The 17432-nt window shown below is 42.4% G+C and overlaps 1 protein-coding gene and 1 long non-coding RNA gene across 10 annotated transcripts in view; one reads left to right on the top strand and one right to left on the bottom strand.

Annotated features, from left to right (window-relative positions):
• NHS (NHS actin remodeling regulator) overlaps positions 1-17432 on the top strand; it is a 365514-nt gene that overhangs the window by 293732 nt on the left and 54350 nt on the right. The gene's annotated exons all lie outside the window — the stretch shown is intronic.
• The window catches only part of LOC129475594 (uncharacterized), a 64976-nt gene continuing 55417 nt past the window's right edge, over positions 7874-17432 (bottom strand). Inside the window, exons 4-6 of one of the 4 annotated variants that reach the window (XR_008654832.2) lie at positions 12705-12797; positions 10297-10439; positions 7874-8706 (exon numbers count right to left, since the gene is read on the bottom strand). This is a non-coding gene — a long non-coding RNA (uncharacterized lncRNA). Of the gene's footprint in view, positions 8707-10296; positions 10440-12704; positions 12798-13424; positions 15824-17432 lie in introns of those variants that run through there. The other 3 variants (XR_010119594.1, XR_010119596.1, XR_010119595.1) reach the window with 3 other exon arrangements.

Below are 17432 nucleotides of genomic sequence, written 5' to 3' on the forward strand. Positions count from 1 at the left end.
TCTTGTGAGGTGTCTAATTAAGCCTTTTTCTCGTTTTTAATTCTTTTGTCTTTTTATTATTCATATTTTTTATTTGTAGTAGCTCTTCATATACACTGAGTAAAAGTTCTTTGTTAGATATTTGTATTGCAAATATTTACTCCCAGTCCTTACCTTGCCTGTTTTTTAATAGTGTTCTCTTGATAAGCAGACATTTTTAATTTCGACGAAGTCCAATTTATCAATGTTTTCTTTTATGACTAGCCTCTTTTGGGCACTGTCAGAACAATCTGCTTCCCTCAAGTTCATGAATATTATTTCATACATTTTCTTCTAGGAGTTTTATGGTTCTAGCTTTTATGTTTAGGTCTATGGTCCTTCTCTAATTACTGGTTGTGTATGGAGTAAGGTAGGGTCAAAATTCATTTTTCCCCATATGTATATTTAGTTGTTCCAGAACCATTTGTAAAAAGAAAACCAGAAAACTCCTTCCTTTCTCCCATGGAATTGACTTAACGCCTTTTTCAAACAATCAATTCAACTGTGTATGTGTGGGTCTATTTCTGAATTCTCTGTGCTGCTTCATTGATCTGTATGTCTACTTTCTTGCCAAAACCACACTGTCTTGACCTCTGTAGATTTATAGTAAGTCTTGAAATCAGATAGTAAAAATCCTCCAAATTTGTTCTCTGTCAAGATTGTTTTAGCTATTCTAGAACCTGTGCATTTTCATATACATTTTAGAATCAGCTTGTCAATTTCTTCAAAAAAGCATGGTATGATTTTGATTGGCATTCATTTGAATATATAGATGGATTTGGAGAGCATGGACATTTTTAACAATGTTGTATCTTCAGGCCCTGGATATGCTATAGCTTTTGATCATATAGGTCTTCTTTAATTTCTCTTAGCAAAGTTTGCAGATTTTAGTGTAGAGGACTTGTATATTTTCTGTTAGATTTGTTTGTCCTTTGTATTTGATATTTGTGATGCTATCATAAATGGTATTCTTTTTATTTCATTCTCTAATTTTTCATTACTAGTTTATATATAATAATATATAAATCTATACAATCAATTATATTTATATGTATGTATATATAAATATATAAACGTGATTGATTTTTATATATTGACCTTTTTGTATACAGTGACTTTTCTAAATTCACTCTTTAGTTCTAGCAGTTTTTTTGTAGATTCCATAGGGTTTTTAACCTACACAATCATGTTGTCTAAATAATGACAGTATTCTTTTTTATCTTTTTGTCTTATTATACTGGTGAGAGTGTTTTTTAAAATTCTTCCCAATCTTAAGGGAAATCAACGTTTCACCATTAAGTATATTAGCTATAGATTTTTCAAAGATGCCTGTCATCAGGTTTCCATATTAGGATTATATAGACTTCATACAATGAGTTGGGAAGTGTTCTCTCCTCCTCTATTTTCTAGAAAAATCTATGTAAATTGGTATTATTTCTTCCCTAAATGTTTGATAGAATTCACTGGTGAAGCCATCTGGGTCTGGAATTTTCCTTGTGGTTTTTATTAAGAATTCCATTTCTTTAGAATTTACAGGACTATTTGTATTTTCTATTTCTCCTGTGTCCCTTGCTAAGTTTTTCAAGGAATTTTCCGTTTCATCTAAGTTGTTAAATGTATCAATACTGTAGGCTAGAGTAGGCAGAAAAACCAAACATATCACTTGAAGTAGGACTTTGAAGAGAAGAGATTGGCTAGACAAGGAGGGGAGTCCTGGGGAAAGAATGGTGTGAGAAAAGACATGGGGTGTGGGATTACCAATGGTGTGGGTTGTTTAATGTCGATTATCCCCATCTGGTTGTAGTGGAAGTTTTGGGTAAAGAAGAAGAGGAAAACGATGATAGAAAGATACTTTTGAGCCAGATCAGTGCCAAATTGAGGAGTTTAGATCTTATGTAGGAAATGAAAAACCCCTATATTATTTTCAAACAGGGGCACGGCCTGCAGAAATGGTATTGAGGGAAATGATTTAGAATGATGGATTGGTGAAAGGAGAAGGGTAGAGGTAAATGCAACTCTTTTAGAATGGTGCAGTATGCAGTAGTAAGCACTGCCTACAAGTTTGATAAAGAATGGAGCTAGGACCGAGTAGGGAAAGGCCTCTGAGTATTTATTTCTCTGTACACAACGTGGTGTGATGCACCTAGTACAAACTTATCACACTCTTAATATTTTCTCTCTTCCCATATCCATCTCCTCACCTGGACATCCAGCTCCTCTGGGAAAAGACCCCAAGGTTTATCTATGCTAAAGTACTAGTGCCAGCATGCAGTAAACACTTAGTTAATACCAAGTGAATGAATGAAAGCTGAAAATATGAATGAGCAACTGGATGAATGAATGAGTGAATGAATGAATGAATGAATGAGCAGGCAGGATAAAAAACTGGATTTGTCAGGATAGGATAGGCTATGCTATGATTACAGATAAGCCAACAAAGCTCAGTGCTTTAACACAATAAAAGTTCTCTTCCTTCCTTACACAAAGTCTGGTGTAAGTCATGTACCCTCCTAGCAGCAGGGGAAAAGAGAGAACAAAGGCTCTTGGGAAGTTTGGTTAAGGATCCAGCGTGGAAGTGGTGTACATCACTTCTGCCTACATCCCATTAGCCAACACTGAGTCATTTGGCCCCCATCGAACTGCTGAGAAAGCTGGGAAATACAGATGTGGAATGGAAATCTGGTAAACACTAAGGACAGTTAGAAAGGAGCAAAAGGGAGCCCTAAAACCTATTTGCTATTGCTTCCAGCCTGAGAGAAAGCTAAGTCCTAGAAATGTTAAGGGACTTATTGAGGACTCCCCATACAGATTACAGATTACTTCTGCCAATAGAGCTCAGACTCTCTGGCCTGCCTTTCAGGCTCTAATATTTATAATCTCGTGGCTCACTTATTGCTAACTAATTTTTAGAAGCCAACTCCTCCAAGAGGAACTGTGAGCAGAACGAAGCACTAATAGACTCTGCCGTTGGTTACGCGGTAGCTCCAGCCAGAAGCACAAATGGAGAGAGGCAGGATATGGGTCAAGGCAGGGAGTTTTGATGATAAACCTCCCAGGAGTCAGCAAAGCAGTCCTGCTTTGGGAGGCATCTGTGCTGAGCTCATGCCAGCTGCCTAAAGAGAACTCCACATCCTCTGTGATCTGGAGTCTCCCGTTCAGGATCAAACTAGCTTCCTCCACAGGGCCTGGAATGCATGGCGAGGGCTCTGTGGCTTTGGAAAATGCTGCCGAGGTGACTCAGGTGGAGCCAAAGATGTGAGGGGAAGGACCTCATCTGCTGCAGGAGGGTAAACTAGATGGAAGGAGGTTGTGTTCCTCAGCCAGATGTAGGTATTGTTTGGTTTTCAGAGTGGTGTGAGCATCAGAGATGATGAAGGCCAAGCACATGGGATGAAGCTTGGCCTAAGGCGAGTTCTCAGGAGAAGGTATTGGCGATAGGAGGATAACCATGGAGAAGGAGAAAAGAAGCCTCTCATCTTTCTTAAATTTGGCAAGGAGAGGGGGCATCAATGACAATGCATAGAGCCTGCTGCATTCCCCTGGAGGCAGCTTCCCTAAGCAGGGTCATGGACAGTCCCCCAGCTCCCCTGCACCAATCAGTGGTTACACATCAGACTTTCTGCCTCACATTTTTTTTCCTTTTTAAAGGTACAGTTAAGGGCCAGGCATGGTGGCTCATGCCTATAATCCTAACCCTTTGGGAGACCAAGGCAGGCAAATCATTTGAGCCCAGGAGTTTGAGACCAGCCCTGGCAACATGGCAAAGCCCCACCTCTCTAAAAAAAAAAAAAAATACAAAAATTAGCCAGGGGCGTTGGCACACACTTGTAGTCCCAGCTACTCAGGAGGCTAAGGCGGGAGGACTGCTTGAGCCCAGGAGGTCAAGGCTGTAGTGAGCTATGATCACGTCACTGCACTCTAGCCTGGGTGACACAGTGAGACCTTGTCTCACACAGACACACACAAAAGTACAGTAAGTACAGTTAAATAGAGTGAACGTAAGAATACAAAAAAAATGACAGAACTCTCAGAAAATGAGCCATCAGAGAAATGAGAAGTGAGCATATTGGAGGAAATCATGAAAGAAAGGATTAAAGGAGATACTGTAACTGTGAAATGAGGAAAGTAATACCTGTTCTGATGCCCTTTGCCTTACTCCTTCTGTTCCTGTATTCTGGCTTTGCTGTTCCTCAAACATTCAAACAAGATCTGACCTTGGGTCCTCTGCACTTGCTGTTCTTTCTGTTTGGAATTCTCTTACCACACATTTTCACACAGCTCGCCCCTTCACTGGATCAGGAGCCTGCTCAAATGTCACCTTTGCAGAGATGCCTTGCCTAACTACTATCTTAGTTTGAATTCCCCCAGAAGTAGACCCTGAGACAAGGATTCGAGTACAAGTAGTGTATCAGAGAGACGAACCCAAGTAACACAGCAGGGGAGTGGTGAAGTGAGAGGGAGAAGGGAAAGGATCTAAGAAAGGTGTGCTATCAAGCAGCCACCGTGTGGGTAGCTGTGACTCAGTCCTGCTGAGGAACTCTGGGAGATAGTGTAGAACACACTTCAGAGTTATCTCGACCACAGAGGAGGGCATCTGTCACTGCTCCAGTGTGTGCCCTGCATGTGGGCCAAGCATTCTCCCATTGTCAGAGGGGAAAAAAATCCCCCTTAGGCAGAGGGTCTTGGGGAATCATGAGAAGCAGCCTTCTGAGTGTTGAAGTGAATGCTGAAGGCACATTGGCAAGGCAAGAAGCATCTGCCACAACATCCTCTCTAAAATAGCAACCCCATCACTCTTTATCACCTTGTTCCACTTTCTGACTTCATAGAATTTACGCCACCTGACAGTACATCTGTATGCTTATTTGTCATCTATCTCTCCCAGTAGACAGCAAGTTCCAGGAAGACAGAGACCTCATATGTCTTTCAGTGCCTCAGACGGGGATAGCGGGTGTTTGGTAATTATTTGTTGAGTGAATGAATATTCAGAGAAAGACTGAAACTCGTTGACATCAATATTATCCTCAGCACATGAAAGAGTGAGAGAAGCAGGGCAGAAATCAGTTGCAGGAACGAAGGTAAGCATTGGACAATGAGAGCCATAGTAGGGTCTTCAATATGAATGGATAAGAACGTTATTCCAATTTCCTGGTCTGATGTTTCTGGGGACTTAAAGATTTCATCCTTGCCATGGCCATAACAGCTATTATTTTTTGACCTATATACCATATGGAAACAACAACAAGAGTTTCTTTGCAGGCTGGGAAATTTAATATATCCAAAAAAGGGTACCCTAGTCTTGATCCACTAGAGGGCTCGGGCCAAGGACAACAGGGAAAGAAATGTGAATGGGACAAAGGAAGGAAGTAGGGAGAGAGAGTGATGGAGAAAGTGCGGTTCAGGGAAGCAGGTGGCAAAGGAAGGGCCTAACAACCTTGGAGTCCTCACTAAAAATGGAATATTCAACTGGGATTTTATTAACTTTGAGATGAGCATTTGGAGACCTATTCAAGTAAACACAACCCACCCCAAAGCCCCAAATCCTCACTTGTTACTGTAAAGGCCTGTTAGTCCCATAGTTCAGGCCCTGAATGCTCTGCTCCAGGCCCCTGGCTTGAATTCACCCCAGGAAGAAGAAACTTCTGCAGCGTGTTGTTGCTGAAAAGGTAGCTTGCCTGGGCAGCCCCAGTAGATCCTGCTCTCTGTGGCTTTGCAGAAAACCCCATCACAAAGGACATTGGCGTTTCTAGAATGGACTTGAGCCCATAGCTACTATTGAAAGAAGACTCAGAAGTACACAATGGGAAGCTGACACAATGGTGAAAGGGATGGGAATCTGGGCATCTCTGTGTGCCACTTGTCCCAAGTGGCTTTTGTTCTGGAAAGAACAGACTTTCCTGTGGGTGGATAAAAGGCAAATAAATGTTGTATTCACCAAACCTATTGGTTTGACAGCTTTTAAAAGCAAGTACAAAAAGTCAGAAGAGTGGCCAAAGCTCATTCTTAAATAAAATGAGATTCCCAAGTTGTGTTTAGGTTCCAATTGCCTTCTCTTCAATACCTTTATCTTTTCATGTAAACATTCTTGCCCTGATATTTAATTCCTCACAGAACTGACAGAAGAAGCCTCATAACCACCCACTAACAGGGGTCTGTGCTATGTCTACACAGGACTGAATCAGCACATTTAATTGAATTCACTGGCAACTTTTGGGAAACATCCAGTTAGAGGACTGGTTTATGGGTTGTGTAAGTGTAATGAAATAATTAATGGTTCTCATTTGTTACTGGAATGCCCAGATTAGCCAGCTGTTTTTGCAATGTCAAATTCTGTCAAAAATGCTTATGTCTGGAGTTGATCCATTGTTAGAACAATCAGTGTGACCCTACGTGTGGCTTGGACCATTGCTTGGGTTCAAAACAGACCTCTAGTCTGATGACACTGACTCATTCCATTCGGTTTGCAGGTTGGTGTCATCTGCAATTTCACCTCTATTCCAATTGCTGCATGGGTTTGAGGGCTTAAAAAAAAACATACAAAAAAGTACTTCCTTACTCTTTGAGGTTATAGAGTAGCCCGTTCCTTTTCTGATCATGGTCTTTGGCCAAGTTGGTCTGGCCTGGATGTCTCTGAGTGAGTGAGCTCTGCAACAAAAGTCACTATCTGGGGCTGGAGGGTGCCTGAAGGCCAGAGGTGGTGTTGGGTTGGGTGACTTCCTGAGAGGGTGCTGGGAAGGCATCTGAGCATGGGCTAGGCCACAGGCACTCCCAGTTCCTCATGCACTGCCTGAGGATTCGCCCTGAAGAGAAATCAAACTCACCCTTTGGGCCAACCAGGTGCTTGCAGCTTTCACTGGCAAGTCTTGGCAAGGGGTGTGTTAGAACAAAGAGTTACTCCACCTGCAGATTCCAAGAGCTAATTTGAAGGTTGAGTTAGAGAAGAAAAAGCAAAAGAGGGGGGGAAAAAGCCAGCACTTAGCAGAGCTGCAGCAGAAAAGCAGAGCCCCATTTAGTGTACCCTCCCGCACAATCTTCATTTCTGTGGATGCCCCAAAGCAACTCCTAATTCAGCCTGACTCCTATGCATCTGGCTTTCAAGGAAAAGCTTTTGTTAATACTGACTGTAAATTGAGGGGGTGGCTTTAGCAATGTTTTCTGAAGAACAAAAACTTTGGCAGATTATTTCTATAGCACACCGGTGTATTTAACAACATTAGACAACCTTATTAGTTCATAGCGCAAGCATTTATGCAGTACCTACTATGTGTCCAACACTGTGCTTGATGCAGAAATATAGAGAATAAATACTCCTTGCCCGGAAAAAGCATCTAGTTTGACAGGGAAACAAGCAATTAAAACAGTGTATGGGTGGTCCTGTCTTGTTAACCCAGGTCCCCGATTCAGAACTGATCACCATTTAGGGAGGGACTGTGATAGGATTACATTTGTATAATAGTAGTCTAGAAATCATGTCTTCTCAGCAAACTAAAAGAGGAAAAGATGAAAACATTGGTCATCCCCTTACCTAAAAGTACCAATGACTTAAAGGGACATAAAAGCATCCATTGACATGATAGAGCAGTGAAAGCAGAAGCCCACTTCTGGTAAGAGCTGGTAAGATACCAAAGCACTGGAAGGGCGAGCCTCTAACTGCACTCTTGCCATCTGAGTTGAGAGGGATGGGACATACAGGAAGGAGAAACTAAAGAAAAGCACATAATCAAACAATGATACAATAGAAACCATGTCCTAGGCTAAATAGGGACCAAATGAGTACTCATAGCAATGATACAGCGAGTTCAGTGAATTAGTGTACCATTAGCTGCTGTAACAAACCCCAACATCTCAGTGGCTTAATAAAATTCAGGTTTATTATTCACTTGCATAGTGTCCAAAATGGGTTTGCCTCATTGGTGGGTAGCTCTTCTCCTAGCTGGAATTGAAGGATGCAGATTCCTTCCATCTTAGGAATCTATTGTCTTCAGTAGATGACTTCTAAGGTCTCTGTACTCATCTTCATCAAGAACATGAAAGAGGATGTGTGGCAGGTTTCAATGGGCCAGGCTGGAAGTGGTGTGTGTCACTTCTGCTCACATTCTACCAGGTGGACCTCAGCATATGGCACACCCAACTGCAAGGGAGGCTGGGAAATATAGTTTAGCTTTGTGCCCAGAAAGAAGAGGAAATGGCTTTGGTGACCAGTGAAGCCAGATGGCCACTCTGAGCTACAGAAGAGGTCATTCCACTAGCTTTCAGCTCCATGTGAACAGGGACCCTCACTCCCTCTCCTTGGTGTCTCCGATGCCTACACTTGAGAATCTCAGGCCTTCCTGGTCATTAAGTTGCCATTGTCATTTCCTCAATGCCACATCTCCCACTATTCTTACTCTCTTTCACATCTCCCTGTTGTAGTTCATCAGAGTGCTTATCACTACCAATGACATTCTTCCTTATCAATCAATTTACTTACTGGCTTTTGTCCCACCTGGAAGTAAGTTCCATAAGGACAAGGACAATGGCACATGTCATGTCCACCATTCTATTGCAGTGCCTAGCACAGTGGTTGGCACATGGGAAGTCCTTAATAACTCATTGATCAATGAATGAATGAACCAACTGGGCCCTGGGAGGTCTTGGATGGCTTCACCAAGGAGGTGCAACTTGAGCTTGGTATTGAGTAGAATTTGTCTGGGAGAAGAGATCAAGAAAAGAAAGGACATAGATTAAAAGGAGACAAAAAGGACCACAAGATATACAGATTGAACCATTTATGGAATTGAGCCAGATCCATTCAAGTCACATTTGAGCACCTATTACACACAGGTCAGTGTTCTAGACCATTGCTCAGCTGGAAGATGAAACACACACACACACACACACACACACACACACACACACACACAAGAAAGCTCATCTCTATCCTCAAACAACTTGTCTTGAGCTCTGCTTTGAGCCAGGGACTAAGACACTTCCCTTTACATAAGAGGGTTAAGTTTGAGCTCCACATCCCGACCACCAAGGCCCTCCACTGAACCACTTCAGTCTTCCTTTCTGGGGTGAACATGGTCTCCCCACACCAATATCTGCTCCTTTGTGGGGAAGTGATGTGGGGTAGAAAGATCTTGGGCCTTGGAATCAGATGTATGTGCTTCCAGTCCTGCCTCTATGGCTTATCATTTTGCGGCCCTCGAGCAAGCAACTTAACCTTTCTGTGCCTATACAGTAAGTTGGAGATAATGAAACGTTCATCCTGGGTTTATTGTGGGAACCAAATAAGATTAGCTATACCGAGAGCCTAACCCGCTGTGTGGTTCATGGACATGCTCACTAAGTCATCTTCATCTTCTTCCTAAGCAGCTCCCTACATGCGCCTCTCTGATTCACATGACTCCTGGCCAAGCCACAATGAACTACTCCTGGGACCTATACCAACAGACTCGTTCTAACCTTCATATTAGGTTGGATCACAGGAAATTGCTAATATTAAAAAATTTTTGCCTCAAAAGCGAAATTCCAAATGGTTTAACCTAATGCTTTAGCATATGCTGATCTCTCCCAGCATTTGCCGATCCTAGCCAGCCGTTAACCCTCCTCCTACTTCAATGTTACCTCTTCCCTGCACCCCTTCCCTAACCAGAGAGCATGTCTCTTGAACTTGTGTGGCAGCACACTTGATCCTACCTTGGATTATCACCTAATTTGTCTAATATGGCTACCAGGTTATAAACTGCTTGACGGCACTGATGGTGTTCCTTTCTCTTTAAAGCACCTCTGCACAGTCCCTTGGACATAATAAGAGGTGACATGTTTCCTTTCCCAGACCCAAGTGTGATTAGCTGGGGCCTCCAGTACACTTGGAGGGATTGGGGTCAAGCTTTGCTGATGATCCTCCGCACCATGCCAGCCAGCACCGGGGCCCAAGGCACTTGTTCTCTGATGCGACCCTCTAGAATCAGTTGCCTGTTATAACTTTGCTCTCTCTTCTCCCCTCATCTCTGTCTGCCTCAAATCAACCTGAGAAGAGAAGCACAAAATGCCTTGAACTTGGGAGGGGGAAATAGGGTGTCATTTATCTGGCTTGAGTGATTATTGAGTTTTTGGCTCTTCATTTGCTTACTTAAGAGCTGTAACATTGAACCATATGAAATTGCCAATATTCAACTATTTTGACCTACAAAAATGTCAATTTCATTGGGTTCAACCTAGTTTTTAGTATTTGGACTCAGGCACAGTCACTCAGGGGTGAAGCTGTCTGATCCCTGTGTGTGGTCTACTCACCAAATCCTTGGTAGAGAGATCCCCATGGAGGCTACTCATAGCTTCTGATAGGCCTGTGGCCTTTAGTAGATTCTGCCATTGCTTGTGGAGTTCCCATCATAGGCTCTGGATTCCAAAAGGGCCAGTTCATATTTCCCTTTTCCCTGCAGGTGCCAACATATGTGTTTGATCTCTGGGATAAATGCCAAGACCTCCAGACTTAAGTTTTCAAGTCTTCTGGAGATCAAAGGCTCTCCTCATCACTGTGTGGGCTTCTCTGTGCTGTTACTCAACAAAGCAAGGCCAGCTCCTGCAAGGGCCAGTGGCAGAGTTCACGAGTCAAGGAAGGAAGGGGAGGAGCTCCTAGTTTTCGAAATACTGCAACATGTGGAGCAGATGAATGTGAAGGGAAGGAAGGCTTTATGTTTTTCTCAAATAAACTGGAAATCTAAATTGCAGGAACTTTACATGAATTTTAGTTATTTATTAACTAGATCCACCTGAATGGGATGGCCAGGAGCCTTTCATAGTTTTCTCATTTTATGTACCCAAAGGAATACACAGGACCTTAGCAATCATTGCACTTAACACCTTCAATCATTTCATGTGACTTCCAAAGAAAGTACCCTTTACTGTACATTGCTAGTAGAAAATATCCTAATGACAAATGAAAAACAAAAAGAAATCTAAAACTGAATTAAGTTGTCTTATTGTAGTCATTTTGCAACTATTCAAATAAGTAATTATGCCATTAGGAATCAAGATTTTCAGCACAAGAGAAAAGAGATCAATTATAAAATCAAGGAAGTTAAATTAAAACCTGTAATCTTAGATTTGAATTGGCAATAATGTTTTAAACTCATGATTTATTTTCACCTTCTGAAACTTACATATTTTCTAGTCCTGTCTACTGAAGAAGTCTAGAACCAATGACAGCCTAGCAACCATGAATACCCCTACCATGCAGAGTGTGGTCTCTAAAGTCTGTTCCCTCTGAGAGGAGTCAGGGCTTCTTCAAGAAAGGGCTGATTCTAGGTCTGAGGCAGCAAATGTGCAAAATGAACGTAGGACACCTCCCTTGATACCACTGCAGACTCAGCTAGACTCAAGCTAATTGAGTCACAAGAGAACCCATCTCTTCTGACACCAGAATGAATCCATTATGGGTTAAGTATTTGCCACTCATCTAGCTATGTCTGTTATAGAGAGCACATAACTCATTACAAATATCTAGGCTTTTGGGTTGGAAATGTCCTCGGAAAAGAATGCCTTTTGGCTTGCAGGCTCATGTATTTATAGCTTCTTTGTTGGCCCAATAAAGAGTATCACTTCTCTTCTACCTGCAAAGATACTAATTAGCAAGTAGTGATTCTAAGTAAGTGTAGCGGAGGTGGTATGTGGGGCCTTTTGTAAGTATTTTAAAATTTTCCATCATCACTTATGCTCTCTAAGTAGATTTTAAGAGACTAACCTCTACCTAGGAGAAGGGATTTATTAGCATATATAATTGGATGTCATGTGCTAATTACCTTACTGCTTCACAATCTAACCAAGCCAAGGGCATCTGTCCAGGAGGACAGAAGAGACTCCATGCGCCATATTGAAAAATAGAACCCTTTTTTTTCTTATATCCAGTGGCTGAGTGCAGTGGTTCTTGAATAAAATGGTGATTTTCACATGCTTTTTCTGACCTGCCTGTCCCACTCCAGCTCCATTTTCTTTCCTGGGATGTCAGAGGCACCCATGTTTATGACATCTCATCTTAGTTTGAACAGGAGTGAAGGGATTTTAACATGTCATACTCATCTTCGTGGGTGCATTGCCTCCTTTCTTCTCTATTTTCCCATGGAGACAGCCTGCTTTCAAGAAACTATGAGTACTAAAGGATGATACGCACGGTCTTCCCTGTAATCGGCCTCACCTGGTTCATCTCAACTAATGGAAACAGATTTGTGTCATTCACCAAGGAGTTTTATTTTTAACCCTTGTTAAGCCCATAATCTTGGAAGTATTTCTTAACTATTTGTTTCGCTCTCCTGAAAGAGCAAATTCCTTATTTCTGATCAGTATTATCTTTCTATACTTTTACTTGTTTGCAAACTTGTAACACTGACAGTGTCTCTTCAGGGGGTGTGAGGCTGACAAAGTAAAGATTGGGTCAAGCCCCCATTTCTCCTACCCTGGTTTAAGCTCAGGCATGGAAGCCTTGAAAACTGGCACAAATGTTTCATGACTTGGTGATGGGCTGGTCATTTTCAGTACAGGTTGCTGAAAAGCAAGCACTTTACTGCTATCTAAGAGCACAGTGACCCTTCTGGTAAAGATGACCTTGGAGTTGAACTAATTATTAGACTGAACTATTGAGATAGGTTTTTAAGGTCAAGATGGCTGAATATCACCAATTTAATATGGTTCAATCTAATACCTACCTTGTTACCTGGCCTCTGTGGTCCACTGACTGGCAACATCAGCATCCCCCTGGGACTTGTTAGAAATGCAGATTCTCAGATCCCATCCAAGACCTACAGCATCAAGATTTCTGGCAGTAGAATTTGTTTTAACAAAGTCTCCAGGTGATTCCTATGCATACTGGAGTTTGGGAAGCTCCATTTTAATCTATTATGTTAATATTTAAGTCTGCCTTTGAGGGCAGCCTTCTTAGTTCCCCAATGGTGTGGTTTGTATCCATACAGCCTCACATACAATGATGGTTCCTGCTTAAGAACAAATATTTTCATCAGCATCGTTGAGGCAGGATGGTACATTTTGACAAGAACAATTATGAATCCTCTGCCTATTGTGTGCTCTGTGGAATGGTAGCTTAAACCGTACAATTTCTAGCCTTGCCAAGTGACTGCCACCTTAGTGTCTGGTGTTTTTAACAGGATGTACTTTGCTGATATATATATCAAACACTAGGCCATGTGTACGTCTAAGATGCCAGTCTGCTCCCCATCCTTTGATTAGGGAGCTGAACTCTGGGGTTAGCTGTGTCTTGATAGCCTCTGTTCAAACTGGCCAAGGAAAGGACAGCCCGGTTCATGCTAAGGAGAGCAAAATCTCCAGTCTTGCCCATAGCATACTCACAATCACATGGAGAATGTGGCCTCGACAGGGGTTTTTAAAGAGAGTTGCTCCTTGCGGTCTGTGTTATAACTGAGAGCTAATCCAAATCCAATGCTGGGAGAATGGGTAAATAAACTACAGTACACCCACATGGTAGAACATTATACAGCTATTAGTAAGTATTGAGGTTGATTCACAAAGGAAAATTCTTTTATTTTATTTTTGAGACAGGGTCTCACTCTGCCACCCAAGCTAGAATGCAGTAGCACAATCTCAGCTCACTGCAGCCTCCACCTCCCAGGCTCAAGAGATCTTCCCGCCTCAGAGTACCTGGGATTACAGGCGCACGCCACCACACCAAGCTAATTTTTGAGGTTTTGTTGTTGTTGTTGTTGTCTGTAGAGATGGGGTTTTGCTGTGTTGCCCAAGCTGGTCTTGAACTCCTGGGTTCAAGTGATCTGCCTGCCTTGGCCACTGCATTTGGCCAAATTCTTTTATTTTTAAAAAGCAGTATACAATAGGGTATATATGCTATATCTCAACTATTTAGAAATGTACTTACTTGAAAAAACTGCTTGGAAACATGCTAGCATGCTAACAGTGGCCTTTGGTGACAGGATTAAGGGTGGCTTTTTGTTGTTCTTTTAGACTTTTTTGAATGACTGTGTGTGTGAGAGAGAGAGAGACAGAGAAAGAATTAGTCTGTTCTCACAGTGCTATAAAGAAATACCTGAGACTGGGTAATTTATAAAGAGAAGAGGTTTAATTGGCTTATGGTTCTGCAGGCTGTACAGGAAGTGTGGCAGCATCTATTCCTGGGGAGGCCTCAGGGAGCTTTTACTCCTGGTGGAAAGCAAAGCAGAATCAGGCTTCTTACATGGCAGGAGCTGGACTGAGAGGGGTTGGGGGGAGGTGCCACACACTTTTAAAGAACCAGATCTCATGAGAACTCACTATTGCGATGGCAGCACCAATGGGGGTGGTGTTAAACCATGAGAAACCACCCCTGTGATCCAATCACCTCCCACCAGGCCCCACCTCCAACATTGGGGATTGCATTTCAACATGAGATTTGGGTAGGGACACACATCCAAACCATATCAAAGAGAGAGAGAGAGAGCTGTATTTTAATCTTTGTAGCCCTTTCACTACTACATAATAGACATTTAATAAATGCCTGAAAGAAACAAAGAATAAATGAATACTACATCATAAGCACTTGGATGACAGGGATCCTGTCTTAGCCCTCTGTGTGTCCCCTAGTTTCTAGCCCAGAACTTTGCAAAAGTAGCTGCTCAATACAAGTGAGTGGGTTTGAATAAAGGTCCAGACTCCCAGAGCTGCTGGACATGTCAACTTTATCTAATACATTTTTCCTGCTGAAAAACCAAGTTTGTACTGCACCTGAGTCAGTGCTTTCTATAAATCAGAGACTCTTCTAAAATATCCTCAGGCCCTAGAATGTGTACTATCTCTCTAAGGTTGTGCCCTCCCCCACTCACTTTCCCCACCCCTGCAATTTTTCTTTGTTTTCCCACATTCCCCTCTCTACCCCTTCTCTCTAACCTCTTTTGATAATGCCATCCATCCCCTCTCTAGACCCCTGTGATTGAGAATTTCTTCTTTGTATTGAATCTAAATTTCTTCTATTGCAATCCTGTGGATAAATGAAACCCATAGTTGGTGCAAAACCCCACTTGAGCTATTTGTGCCAATTTCATTTCCCTGCCAAAGTATACAGGGAGTCATTAACAAGTAACAAAAGCAATCAAACACATTTCCTTTAAGAACTTACATGGGACAATGCCTGGCATTGTCAGGAATCTCAAGAAGTATAAGCTGTGGCTCCTCTTGTCAGGGGCATAAGGATGTGGCTGCAGATGTGTATGGCAATCTAAGATAGTCTGTGAGGAGTGCAAATGAGAGGTGGGAAACAGTGAGTGGTCCAGCAGCTTGGGGGTGGGAGGTAGAAGGCTTTTGTTGAAGATGAGGCTTGGAGGGTAGATAGATGGCAAACAGTGCAGGCATTCTAGGTATACAAGCCAACCAAGGTAACCAAGTTGGGCTCTCCTTTTTCCCTGATCCAATCCTCTTCTGAGTTATTTGCTCTGGAAAACTCAGAATGCAAAAGAGACAGAACACAGGGAAGGAAAGGAGTTCAGATATTTCATATACTGAATACCTGAGTACATTGAATACCCAGCTTTCTATCTTTAACCAGAAGGACGAAAGGGGAGTGTGTGCGTTTCCACTGCTGTAGCAAAGGTTTTCCATCAATGTCATCTTTCCCTGATGATATGTATACTCTAAGTCTCAAAGTGGCTCATAGTTGTTGCTGGTAAATGGGCAGGGCCCTCTCTTGCAGCCATAGTCCCCTCAGAGCAGCTCTTGGCGGGTGTGTCCTTCTGTAAATAAACACAGGGCAAACCCTGGCTTCTGTGGCTGGTTCATCTCAACAACTGCTCTCTGAGCTGAAGTGCACCTGGAATTTTAAAATAAAAATGGATGGAATGTGTACTATTCACAGGTGAAAAGTGTTTTTCCCCCGCCTAAAGACAATCTGATAAATGTGAAAGGTAGAAAATAATGACCGAGAGACACGAAGGGTGCAGAAGCTAGGCTGATTATCCCCATGGGAGGAAGAGGCTGCCGAGGGAAGTGCATGGGCCTGGGCTCAGAAGACCTTGGCTTTGGTTTTTGCCTCTGCCAAAAATCAGCTCTGTGATCTAGGGTCAAATATTTTAATCTCAGTTTTCTCATCAGCACATGAAAGGAGTGGCCTAAACAGTGGCTTTCACAGTGTTTTGACTGCTACTCAGAGTAAGAAACACATTTTTACATCACAACCCAGCATACACACACAAACACACACGTGTGTGCACATGCACATGTGTGACACAAGTGATAGCTTCACAGAACAACACTGCATACAGTGCTCTTGGGTATTTTCCAGTCTGCTTTATTTTATTTCATTGTTTCTGTTTGTTTGTTTGTTTTTTAATTATACTTTAAGTTCTGGGGTACATGTGCAGAATGTGCAGTTTTAAAATGCTAGTCTTGACCTGCTAAATGGATTTCACAATCCACTAATGTGTCATGCTCTTGCAGCTTGAAAAAAAAAATACAGAAGTCCATAATTTCCGAGGTCCCTTCCAGTAGTAGAATCCAATGACTCTGCTAGATGCCTAAAGGAATTTTCTTAAAACAATAGCTGAGCTGTGACAGATGACTATGTGCTTACATTCTGGAGGAAGTGTCTGGTATAGAACATGGCAGCAGAATGACCTGAAGATAAACAAGTAAATTACAAACTGCTGCTAAGAAGAATGTCTAGGACTGCAACTCTGCCACTGGCTCAGAGTTAGGATCGCTGAGTCATTACACTAAATGCTGTCCAAGTCAATAGATGGCAGAGACTTGGGGACATTGAGCCTGTCAGAGAGGTCACAGGCTCCCCAGTTGTGGGCAGTCTTCTTTCCAGTTTCCAGAAATGAGACCCTCAAAGAGTGATCTTTAATAGCCTCATCTTTGTTTATACTTCACTCAACAAGAAGACAGGCAAAATAAAGCAAAAAGAAACTTGGAGAGCTCCAGACTTTCCTCTTGTGAATTTGGACCCTGATCCTGGCCTCCCAATCTTCTTTTGTTTTCAGCCCAGGAAAGAGAGCTAATATTTATTAAGCAGTGACACATGCCAAGGATGTTGTTACTTAACTGGAGCCTGAACCACTGCGTGAAGGCTCTGTGATTTCCCTTTCATAGAAGACTTGCTCTGGATCACACTGATGCTGTGATCCATCTTTCCATCCCAGAGCCCAAGCTCTTTCCACCAGCCCATCCTGCCATAGCTTAACTACAGAGTCTGGGTGGATTTTGGTGACTGGCATCAAATGGAGGGCAGGACAGGACAGGGCAGCACAGCACTCAGAGATCAAAAAGTTCAAACCCCTCCTTTGTAAAGATGGGGAACTTGAATCCAGGAAAGGTTCAACGACTTGCACAATGTCACATGGTGACAGAACTGCAACTAGAACAGGCTTCTACTGGTCTTTCCACAGGACGTTGGACATTAAAACAACAATGGTAATAGT

The sequence above is a fragment of the Symphalangus syndactylus genome, chromosome X (genome assembly GCF_028878055.3).
Source record: "Symphalangus syndactylus isolate Jambi chromosome X, NHGRI_mSymSyn1-v2.1_pri, whole genome shotgun sequence".
In the NCBI taxonomy this organism is placed as follows: domain Eukaryota; kingdom Metazoa; phylum Chordata; class Mammalia; order Primates; family Hylobatidae; genus Symphalangus; species Symphalangus syndactylus.